Genomic DNA, 12,486 nt, shown 5'->3' on the forward strand with positions numbered 1-12,486 from the left:
AAATTATCATTTTTCGGCAAAAACGATGAGCTAACCCCTTGCCATTTTTTCCAAAATAGGGCCTTTTTCGAATTTCCCCAAATTTGCCTTTACTCCCCTTTTGGGGGACAAACGGGTGTCATAATAAGTTTGTGGGCATTGTGGGATTATAATGGAGAGAAAACGGAGAGGATTGAAAATTTTCATTTTTCGGCAAAAACGATGAGCTAACCCCTTGCCATTTTTTCCAAAATAGGGCGGTTTTCGATATTTTCCAATATTTGTCGTTTCTTCTTTCTTTGGGGACAAACGGGTGTCATAATAAGTTTGTGGGCATTGTGGGATTATAATGGAGAGAAAACGGAGAGGATTGAAAATTATCATTTTTCGGCAAAAACGATGAGCTAACCCCTTGCCATTTTTTCCAAAATAGGGCGGTTTTCGATATTTTCCAATATTTGTCGTTTCTTCTTTCTTTGGGGACAAACGGGTGTCATAATAAGTTTGTGGGCATTGTGGGATTATAATGGAGAGAAAACGGAGAGGATTGAAAATTATCATTTTTCGGCAAAAACGATGAGCTAACCCCTTGCCATTTTTTCCAAAATAGGGCGGTTTTCGATATTTTCCAATATTTGTCGTTTCTTCTTTCTTTGGGGACAAACGGGTGTCATAATAAGTTTGTGGGCATTGTGGGATTATAATGGAGAGAAAACGGAGAGGATTGAAAATTATCATTTTTCGGCAAAAACGATGAGCTAACCCCTTGCCATTTTTTCCAAAATAGGGCCTTTTTCGAATTCCCCCAAATTTGCCTTTACTCCCCTTTTTGGGGAACAAACGGGTGTCATAATAAGTTTGTGGGCATTGTGGGATTATAATGGAGAGAAAACGGAGAGGATTGAAAATTATCATTTTTCGGCAAAAACGATGAGCTAACCCCTTGCCATTTTTTCCAAAATAGGGCGGTTTTCGATATTTTCCAATATTTGTCGTTTCTTCTTTCTTTGGGGACAAACGGGTGTCATAATAAGTTTGTGGGCATTGTGGGATTATAATGGAGAGAAAACGGAGAGGATTGAAAATTATCATTTTTCGGCAAAAACGATGAGCTAACCCCTTGCCATTTTTTCCAAAATAGGGCTTTTTCGAATTTTCCCAAATTTGCCTTTCTCCCCTTTTTGGGGACAAACGGGTGTCATAATAAGTTTGTGGGCATTGTGGGATTATAATGGAGAGAAAACGGAGAGGATTGAAAATTATCATTTTTCGGCAAAAACGATGAGCTAACCCCTTGCCATTTTTTCCAAAATAGGGCCTTTTTCGAATTCCCCAAATTTGCCTTTACTCCCCTTTTTGGGGACAAACGGGTGTCATAATAAGTTTGTGGGCATGGTGGGATTATAATGGAGAGAAAACGGAGAGGATTGAAAATTATCATTTTTCGGCAAAAACGATGAGCTAACCCCTTGCCATTTTTTCCAAAATAGGGCCATTTTCGAATTATCCCAAATTTGCCTTTACTCCCCTTTTGGGGGACAAACGGGTGTCATAATAAGTTTGTGGGCATTGTTGGATTATAATGGAGAGAAAACGGAGAGGATTGAAAATTTTCATTTTTTCGGCAAAAACGATGAGCTAACCCTTTGCCATTTTTTCCAAAATAGGGCGGTTTTCGATATTATCCAATATTTGTCGTTTCTTCTTTCTTTGGGGACAAACGGGTGTCATAATAAGTTTGTGGGCATTGTGGGATTATAATGGAGAGAAAACGGAGAGGATTGAAAATTATCATTTTTCGGCAAAAACGATGAGCTAACCCCTTGCCATTTTTTCCAAAATAGGGCCTTTTTCGAATTTCCCCAAATTTGCCTTTACTCCCCTTTTGGGGGACAAACGGGTGTCATAATAAGTTTGTGGGCATTGTGGGATTATAATGGAGAGAAAACGGAGAGGATTGAAAATTTTCATTTTTCGGCAAAAACGATGAGCTAACCCCTTGCCATTTTTTCCAAAATAGGGCGGTTTTCGATATTTTCCAATATTTGTTGTTTCTTCTTTCTTTGGGGACAAACGGGTGTCATAATAAGTTTGTGGGCATTGTGGGATTATAATGGAGAGAAAACGGAGAGGATTGAAAATTATCATTTTTCGGCAAAAACGATGAGCTAACCCCTTGCCATTTTTTCCAAAATAGGGCGGTTTTCGATATTTTCCAATATTTGTCGTTTCTTCTTTCTTTGGGGACAAACGGGTGTCATAATAAGTTTGTGGGCATTGTGGGATTATAATGGAGAGAAAACGGAGAGGATTGAAAATTATCATTTTTCGGCAAAAACGATGAGCTAACCCCTTGCCATTTTTTCCAAAATAGGGCGGTTTTCGATATTTTCCAATATTTGTCGTTTCTTCTTTCTTTGGGGACAAACGGGTGTCATAATAAGTTTGTGGGCATTGTGGGATTATAATGGAGAGAAAACGGAGAGGATTGAAAATTATCATTTTTCGGCAAAAACGATGAGCTAACCCCTTGCCATTTTTTCCAAAATAGGGCCTTTTTCGAATTCCCCCAAATTTGCCTTTACTCCCCTTTTTGGGGAACAAACGGGTGTCATAATAAGTTTGTGGGCATGGTGGGATTGTAATGGAGAGAAAACGGAGAGGATTGAAAATTTTCATTTTTCGGCAAAAACGATGAGCTAACCCCTTGCCATTTTTTCCAAAATAGGGCGGTTTTCGATATTTCCAATATTTGTCGTTTCTTCTTTCTTTGGGGACAAACGGGTGTCATAATAAGTTTGTGGGCATTGTGGGATTATAATGGAGAGAAAACGGAGAGGATTGAAAATTTTCATTTTTCGGCAAAAACGATGAGCTAACCCCTTGCCATTTTTTCCAAAATAGGGCGGTTTTCGATATTTTCCAATATTTGTCGTTTCTTCTTTCTTTGGGGACAAACGGGTGTCATAATAAGTTTGTGGGCATTGTGGGATTATAATGGAGAGAAAACGGAGAGGATTGAAAATTATCATTTTTCGGCAAAAACGATGAGCTAACCCCTTGCCATTTTTTCCAAAATAGGGCCTTTTTCGAATTCCCCCAAATTTGCCTTTACTCCCCTTTTTGGGGAACAAACGGGTGTCATAATAAGTTTGTGGGCATGGTGGGATTATAATGGAGAGAAAACGGAGAGGATTGAAAATTATCATTTTTCGGCAAAAACGATGAGCTAACCCCTTGCCATTTTTTCCAAAATAGGGCGGTTTTCGATATTTTCCAATATTTGTCGTTTCTTCTTTCTTTGGGGACAAACGGGTGTCATAATAAGTTTGTGGGCATTGTGGGATTATAATGGAGAGAAAACGGAGAGGATTGAAAATTATCATTTTTCGGCAAAAACGATGAGCTAACCCCTTGCCATTTTTTCCAAAATAGGGCGGTTTTCGATATTTTCCAATATTTGTCGTTTCTTCTTTCTTTGGGGACAAACGGGTGTCATAATAAGTTTGTGGGCATTGTGGGATTATAATGGAGAGAAAACGGAGAGGATTGAAAATTATCATTTTTCGGCAAAAACGATGAGCTAACCCCTTGCCATTTTTTCCAAAATAGGGCGGTTTTCGATATTTTCCAATATTTGTCGTTTCTTCTTTCTTTGGGGACAAACGGGTGTCATAATAAGTTTGTGGGCATTGTGGGATTATAATGGAGAGAAAACGGAGAGGATTGAAAATTTTCATTTTTCGGCAAAAACGATGAGCTAACCCCTTGCCATTTTTTCCAAAATAGGGCGGTTTTCGATATTTTCCAATATTTGTTGTTTCTTCTTTCTTTGGGGACAAACGGGTGTCATAATAAGTTTGTGGGCATTGTGGGATTATAATGGAGAGAAAACGGAGAGGATTGAAAATTATCATTTTTCGGCAAAAACGATGAGCTAACCCCTTGCCATTTTTTCCAAAATAGGGCGGTTTTCGATATTTTCCAATATTTGTCGTTTCTTCTTTCTTTGGGGACAAACGGGTGTCATAATAAGTTTGTGGGCATTGTGGGATTATAATGGAGAGAAAACGGAGAGGATTGAAAATTATCATTTTTCGGCAAAAACGATGAGCTAACCCCTTGCCATTTTTTCCAAAATAGGGCGGTTTTCGATATTTTCCAATATTTGTCGTTTCTTCTTTCTTTGGGGACAAACGGGTGTCATAATAAGTTTGTGGGCATTGTGGGATTATAATGGAGAGAAAACGGAGAGGATTGAAAATTATCATTTTTCGGCAAAAACGATGAGCTAACCCCTTGCCATTTTTTCCAAAATAGGGCCTTTTTCGAATTCCCCCAAATTTGCCTTTACTCCCCTTTTTGGGGAACAAACGGGTGTCATAATAAGTTTGTGGGCATTGTGGGATTATAATGGAGAGAAAACGGAGAGGATTGAAAATTATCATTTTTCGGCAAAAACGATGAGCTAACCCCTTGCCATTTTTTCCAAAATAGGGCGGTTTTCGATATTTTCCAATATTTGTCGTTTCTTCTTTCTTTGGGGACAAACGGGTGTCATAATAAGTTTGTGGGCATTGTGGGATTATAATGGAGAGAAAACGGAGAGGATTGAAAATTATCATTTTTCGGCAAAAACGATGAGCTAACCCCTTGCCATTTTTTCCAAAATAGGGCTTTTTCGAATTCCCCAAATTTGCCTTTACTCCCCTTTTTGGGGACAAACGGGTGTCATAATAAGTTTGTGGGCATTGTGGGATTATAATGGAGAGAAAACGGAGAGGATTGAAAATTATCATTTTTCGGCAAAAACGATGAGCTAACCCCTTGCCATTTTTTCCAAAATAGGGCCTTTTTCGAATTCCCCCAAATTTGCCTTTACTCCCCTTTTTGGGGAACAAACGGGTGTCATAATAAGTTTGTGGGCATGGTGGGATTGTAATGGAGAGAAAACGGAGAGGATTGAAAATTATCATTTTTCGGCAAAAACGATGAGCTAACCCCTTGCCATTTTTTCCAAAATAGGGCCATTTTCGAATTATCCCAAATTTGCCTTTACTCCCCTTTTGGGGGGACAAACGGGTGTCATAATAAGTTTGTGGGCATTGTGGATTATAATGGAGAGAAAACGGAGAGGATTGAAAATTTTCATTTTTCGGCAAAAACGATGAGCTAACCCTTTGCCATTTTTTCCAAAATAGGGCGGTTTTCGATATTATCCAATATTTGTCGTTTCTTCTTTCTTTGGGGACAAACGGGTGTCATAATAAGTTTGTGGGCATTGTGGGATTATAATGGAGAGAAAACGGAGAGGATTGAAAATTATCATTTTTCGGCAAAAACGATGAGCTAACCCCTTGCCATTTTTTCCAAAATAGGGCCTTTTTCGAATTTCCCCAAATTTGCCTTTACTCCCCTTTTGGGGGACAAACGGGTGTCATAATAAGTTTGTGGGCATTGTGGGATTATAATGGAGAGAAAACGGAGAGGATTGAAAATTTTCATTTTTCGGCAAAAACGATGAGCTAACCCCTTGCCATTTTTTCCAAAATAGGGCGGTTTTCGATATTTTCCAATATTTGTCGTTTCTTCTTTCTTTGGGGACAAACGGGTGTCATAATAAGTTTGTGGGCATTGTGGGATTATAATGGAGAGAAAACGGAGAGGATTGAAAATTATCATTTTTCGGCAAAAACGATGAGCTAACCCCTTGCCATTTTTTCCAAAATAGGGCGGTTTTCGATATTTTCCAATATTTGTCGTTTCTTCTTTCTTTGGGGACAAACGGGTGTCATAATAAGTTTGTGGGCATTGTGGGATTATAATGGAGAGAAAACGGAGAGGATTGAAAATTATCATTTTTCGGCAAAAACGATGAGCTAACCCCTTGCCATTTTTTCCAAAATAGGGCGGTTTTCGATATTTTCCAATATTTGTCGTTTCTTCTTTCTTTGGGGACAAACGGGTGTCATAATAAGTTTGTGGGCATTGTGGGATTATAATGGAGAGAAAACGGAGAGGATTGAAAATTATCATTTTTCGGCAAAAACGATGAGCTAACCCCTTGCCATTTTTTCCAAAATAGGGCCTTTTTCGAATTCCCCCAAATTTGCCTTTACTCCCCTTTTTGGGGACAAACGGGTGTCATAATAAGTTTGTGGGCATTGTGGGATTATAATGGAGAGAAAACGGAGAGGATTGAAAATTTTCATTTTTCGGCAAAAACGATGAGCTAACCCCTTGCCATTTTTTCCAAAATAGGGCGGTTTTCGATATTTTCCAATATTTGTCGTTTCTTCTTTCTTTGGGGACAAACGGGTGTCATAATAAGTTTGTGGGCATTGTGGGATTATAATGGAGAGAAAACGGAGAGGATTGAAAATTTTCATTTTTCGGCAAAAACGATGAGCTAACCCCTTGCCATTTTTTCCAAAATAGGGCGGTTTTCGATATTTTCCAATATTTGTCGTTTCTTCTTTCTTTGGGGACAAACGGGTGTCATAATAAGTTTGTGGGCATTGTGGGATTATAATGGAGAGAAAACGGAGAGGATTGAAAATTATCATTTTTCGGCAAAAACGATGAGCTAACCCCTTGCCATTTTTTCCAAAATAGGGCCTTTTTCGAATTCCCCCAAATTTGCCTTTACTCCCCTTTTTGGGGAACAAACGGGTGTCATAATAAGTTTGTGGGCATGGTGGGATTGTAATGGAGAGAAAACGGAGAGGATTGAAAATTATCATTTTTCGGCAAAAACGATGAGCTAACCCCTTGCCATTTTTTCCAAAATAGGGCGGTTTTCGATATTTTCCAATATTTGTCGTTTCTTCTTTCTTTGGGGACAAACGGGTGTCATAATAAGTTTGTGGGCATTGTGGGATTATAATGGAGAGAAAACGGAGAGGATTGAAAATTCATCATTTTTCGGCAAAAACGATGAGCTAACCCCTTGCCATTTTTTCCAAAATAGGGCGGTTTTCGATTTTTCCAATATTTGTCGTTTCTTCTTTCTTTGGGGACAAACGGGTGTCATAATAAGTTTGTGGGCATTGTGGGATTATAATGGAGAGAAAACGGAGAGGATTGAAAATTATCATTTTTCGGCAAAAACGATGAGCTAACCCCTTGCCATTTTTTCCAAAATAGGGCCTTTTTCGAATTCCCCCAAATTTGCCTTTACTCCCCTTTTTGGGGAACAAACGGGTGTCATAATAAGTTTGTGGGCATGGTGGGATTGTAATGGAGAGAAAACGGAGAGGATTGAAAATTATCATTTTTCGGCAAAAACGATGAGCTAACCCCTTGCCATTTTTTCCAAAATAGGGCCATTTTCGAATTATCCCAAATTTGCCTTTACTCCCCTTTGGGGGGACAAACGGGTGTCATAATAAGTTTGTGGGCATTGTGGGTTATAATGGAGAGAAAACGGAGAGGATTGAAAATTTTCATTTTTTCGGCAAAAACGATGAGCTAACCCTTTGCCATTTTTTCCAAAATAGGGCGGTTTTCGATATTATCCAATATTTGTCGTTTCTTCTTTCTTTGGGGACAAACGGGTGTCATAATAAGTTTGTGGGCATTGTGGGATTATAATGGAGAGAAAACGGAGAGGATTGAAAATTATCATTTTTCGGCAAAAACGATGAGCTAACCCCTTGCCATTTTTTCCAAAATAGGGCCTTTTTCGAATTTCCCCAAATTTGCCTTTACTCCCCTTTTGGGGGACAAACGGGTGTCATAATAAGTTTGTGGGCATTGTGGGATTATAATGGAGAGAAAACGGAGAGGATTGAAAATTTTCATTTTTTCGGCAAAAACGATGAGCTAACCCCTTGCCATTTTTTCCAAAATAGGGCGGTTTTCGATATTATCCAATATTTGTCGTTTCTTCTTTCTTTGGGGACAAACGGGTGTCATAATAAGTTTGTGGGCATTGTGGGATTATAATGGAGAGAAAACGGAGAGGATTGAAAATTTTCATTTTTCGGCAAAAACGATGAGCTAACCCCTTGCCATTTTTTCCAAAATAGGGCGGTTTTCGATATTATCCAATATTTGTCGTTTCTTCTTTCTTTGGGGACAAACGGGTGTCATAATAAGTTTGTGGGCATTGTGGGATTATAATGGAGAGAAAACGGAGAGGATTGAAAATTTTCATTTTTCGGCAAAAACGATGAGCTAACCCCTTGCCATTTTTTCCAAAATAGGGCGGTTTTCGATATTATCCAATATTTGTCGTTTCTTCTTTCTTTGGGGACAAACGGGTGTCATAATAAGTTTGTGGGCATTGTGGGATTATAATGGAGAGAAAACGGAGAGGATTGAAAATTTTCATTTTTCGGCAAAAACGATGAGCTAACCCTTTGCCATTTTTTCCAAAATAGGGCGGTTTTCGATATTATCCAATATTTGTCGTTTCTTCTTTCTTTGGGGACAAACGGGTGTCATAATAAGTTTGTGGGCATTGTGGGATTATAATGGAGAGAAAACGGAGAGGATTGAAAATTATCATTTTTCGGCAAAAACGATGAGCTAACCCCTTGCCATTTTTTCCAAAATAGGGCGGTTTTCGATATTTTCCAATATTTGTCGTTTCTTCTTTCTTTGGGGACAAACGGGTGTCATAATAAGTTTGTGGGCATTGTGGGATTATAATGGAGAGAAAACGGAGAGGATTGAAAATTATCATTTTTCGGCAAAAACGATGAGCTAACCCCTTGCCATTTTTTCCAAAATAGGGCCTTTTTCGAATTCCCCCAAATTTGCCTTTACTCCCCTTTTTTGGGGAACAAACGGGTGTCATAATAAGTTTGTGGGCATTGTGGGATTATAATGGAGAGAAAACGGAGAGGATTGAAAATTATCATTTTTCGGCAAAAACGATGAGCTAACCCCTTGCCATTTTTTCCAAAATAGGGCCATTTTCGAATTATCCCAAATTTGCCTTTACTCCCCTTTTGGGGGACAAACGGGTGTCATAATAAGTTTGTGGGCATTGTGGATTATAATGGAGAGAAAACGGAGAGGATTGAAAATTTTCATTTTTCGGCAAAAACGATGAGCTAACCCCTTGCCATTTTTTCCAAAATAGGGCGGTTTTCGAATTCCCCAAATTTGTCGTTTCTCCCCTTTTTGGGGACAAACGGGTGTCATAATAAGTTTGTGGGCATTGTGGGATTATAATGGAGAGAAAACGGAGAGGATTGAAAATTATCATTTTTCGGCAAAAACGATGAGCTAACCCCTTGCCATTTTTTCCAAAATAGGGCGGTTTTCGATATTTTCCAATATTTGTCGTTTCTTCTTTCTTTGGGGACAAACGGGTGTCATAATAAGTTTGTGGGCATTGTGGGATTATAATGGAGAGAAAACGGAGAGGATTGAAAATTATCATTTTTCGGCAAAAACGATGAGCTAACCCCTTGCCATTTTTTCCAAAATAGGGCCTTTTTCGAATTCCCCCAAATTTGCCTTTACTCCCTTTTTGGGGAACAAACGGGTGTCATAATAAGTTTGTGGGCATTGTGGGATTATAATGGAGAGAAAACGGAGAGGATTGAAAATTATCATTTTTCGGCAAAAACGATGAGCTAACCCCTTGCCATTTTTTCCAAAATAGGGCCATTTTCGAATTATCCCAAATTTGCCTTTACTCCCCTTTTGGGGGACAAACGGGTGTCATAATAAGTTTGTGGGCATTGTGGGATTATAATGGAGAGAAAACGGAGAGGATTGAAAATTTTCATTTTTCGGCAAAAACGATGAGCTAACCCCTTGCCATTTTTTCCAAAATAGGGCGGTTTTCGATATTATCCAATATTTGTCGTTTCTTCTTTCTTTGGGGACAAACGGGTGTCATAATAAGTTTGTGGGCATTGTGGGATTATAATGGAGAGAAAACGGAGAGGATTGAAAATTATCATTTTTCGGCAAAAACGATGAGCTAACCCCTTGCCATTTTTTCCAAAATAGGGCCTTTTTCGAATTTCCCCAAATTTGCCTTTACTCCCCTTTTGGGGGACAAACGGGTGTCATAATAAGTTTGTGGGCATTGTGGGATTATAATGGAGAGAAAACGGAGAGGATTGAAAATTTTCATTTTTCGGCAAAAACGATGAGCTAACCCCTTGCCATTTTTTCCAAAATAGGGCGGTTTTCGATATTATCCAATATTTGTCGTTTCTTCTTTCTTTGGGGACAAACGGGTGTCATAATAAGTTTGTGGGCATTGTGGGATTATAATGGAGAGAAAACGGAGAGGATTGAAAATTTTCATTTTTCGGCAAAAACGATGAGCTAACCCCTTGCCATTTTTTCCAAAATAGGGCGGTTTTCGATATTTTCCAATATTTGTCGTTTCTTCTTTCTTTGGGGACAAACGGGTGTCATAATAAGTTTGTGGGCATTGTGGGATTATAATGGAGAGAAAACGGAGAGGATTGAAAATTTTCATTTTTCGGCAAAAACGATGAGCTAACCCCTTGCCATTTTTTCCAAAATAGGGCGGTTTTCGATATTATCCAATATTTGTCGTTTCTTCCTTCTTTGGGGACAAACGGGTGTCATAATAAGTTTGTGGGCATTGTGGGATTATAATGGAGAGAAAACGGAGAGGATTGAAAATTTTCATTTTTCGGCAAAAACGATGAGCTAACCCCTTGCCATTTTTTCCAAAATAGGGCGGTTTTCGATATTATCCAATATTTGTCGTTTCTTCTTTCTTTGGGGACAAACGGGTGTCATAATAAGTTTGTGGGCATTGTGGGATTATAATGGAGAGAAAACGGAGAGGATTGAAAATTATCATTTTTCGGCAAAAACGATGAGCTAACCCCTTGCCATTTTTTCCAAAATAGGGCGGTTTTCGATATTTTCCAATATTTGTCGTTTCTTCTTTCTTTGGGGACAAACGGGTGTCATAATAAGTTTGTGGGCATTGTGGGATTATAATGGAGAGAAAACGGAGAGGATTGAAAATTATCATTTTTCGGCAAAAACGATGAGCTAACCCCTTGCCATTTTTTCCAAAATAGGGCGGTTTTCGAATTCCCCCAAATTTGCCTTTACTCCCCTTTTTGGGGACAAACGGGTGTCATAATAAGTTTGTGGGCATTGTGGGATTATAATGGAGAGAAAACGGAGAGGATTGAAAATTTTCATTTTTCGGCAAAAACGATGAGCTAACCCCTTGCCATTTTTTCCAAAATAGGGCGGTTTTCGATATTTTCCAATATTTGTCGTTTCTTCTTTCTTTGGGGACAAACGGGTGTCATAATAAGTTTGTGGGCATTGTGGGATTATAATGGAGAGAAAACGGAGAGGATTGAAAATTATCATTTTTCGGCAAAAACGATGAGCTAACCCCTTGCCATTTTTTCCAAAATAGGGCGGTTTTCGATATTTTCCAATATTTGTCGTTTCTTCTTTCTTTGGGGACAAACGGGTGTCATAATAAGTTTGTGGGCATTGTGGGATTATAATGGAGAGAAAACGGAGAGGATTGAAAATTATCATTTTTCGGCAAAAACGATGAGCTAACCCCTTGCCATTTTTTCCAAAATAGGGCGGTTTTCGATATTTTCCAATATTTGTCGTTTCTTCTTTCTTTGGGGACAAACGGGTGTCATAATAAGTTTGTGGGCATTGTGGGATTATAATGGAGAGAAAACGGAGAGGATTGAAAATTATCATTTTTCGGCAAAAACGATGAGCTAACCCCTTGCCATTTTTTCCAAAATAGGGCCTTTTTCGAATTCCCCAAATTTGCCTTTACTCCCCTTTTTGGGGACAAACGGGTGTCATAATAAGTTTGTGGGCATTGTGGGATTATAATGGAGAGAAAACGGAGAGGATTGAAAATTTTCATTTTTCGGCAAAAACGATGAGCTAACCCTTGCCATTTTTTCCAAAATAGGGCGGTTTTCGATATTATCCAATATTTGTCGTTTCTTCTTTCTTTGGGGACAAACGGGTGTCATAATAAGTTTGTGGGCATTGTGGGATTATAATGGAGAGAAAACGGAGAGGATTGAAAATTTTCATTTTTCGGCAAAAACGATGAGCTAACCCCTTGCCATTTTTTCCAAAATAGGGCGGTTTTCGATATTTTCCAATATTTGTCGTTTCTTCTTTCTTTGGGGACAAACGGGTGTCATAATAAGTTTGTGGGCATTGTGGGATTATAATGGAGAGAAAACGGAGAGGATTGAAAATTATCATTTTTCGGCAAAAACGATGAGCTAACCCCTTGCCATTTTTTCCAAAATAGGGCCTTTTTCGAATTCCCCAAATTTGCCTTTACTCCCCTTTTTGGGGAACAAACGGGTGTCATAATAAGTTTGTGGGCATTGTGGGATTATAATGGAGAGAAAACGGAGAGGATTGAAAATTATCATTTTTCGGCAAAAACGATGAGCTAACCCCTTGCCATTTTTTCCAAAATAGGGCGGTTTTCGATATTTTCCAATATTTGTCGTTTCTTCTTTCTTTGGGGACAAACGGGTGTCA

This window comes from Strongylocentrotus purpuratus, unplaced genomic scaffold (assembly GCF_000002235.5).
Source record: "Strongylocentrotus purpuratus isolate Spur 01 unplaced genomic scaffold, Spur_5.0 spur5_scaffold_5, whole genome shotgun sequence".
NCBI lineage: Eukaryota > Metazoa > Echinodermata > Echinoidea > Camarodonta > Strongylocentrotidae > Strongylocentrotus > Strongylocentrotus purpuratus.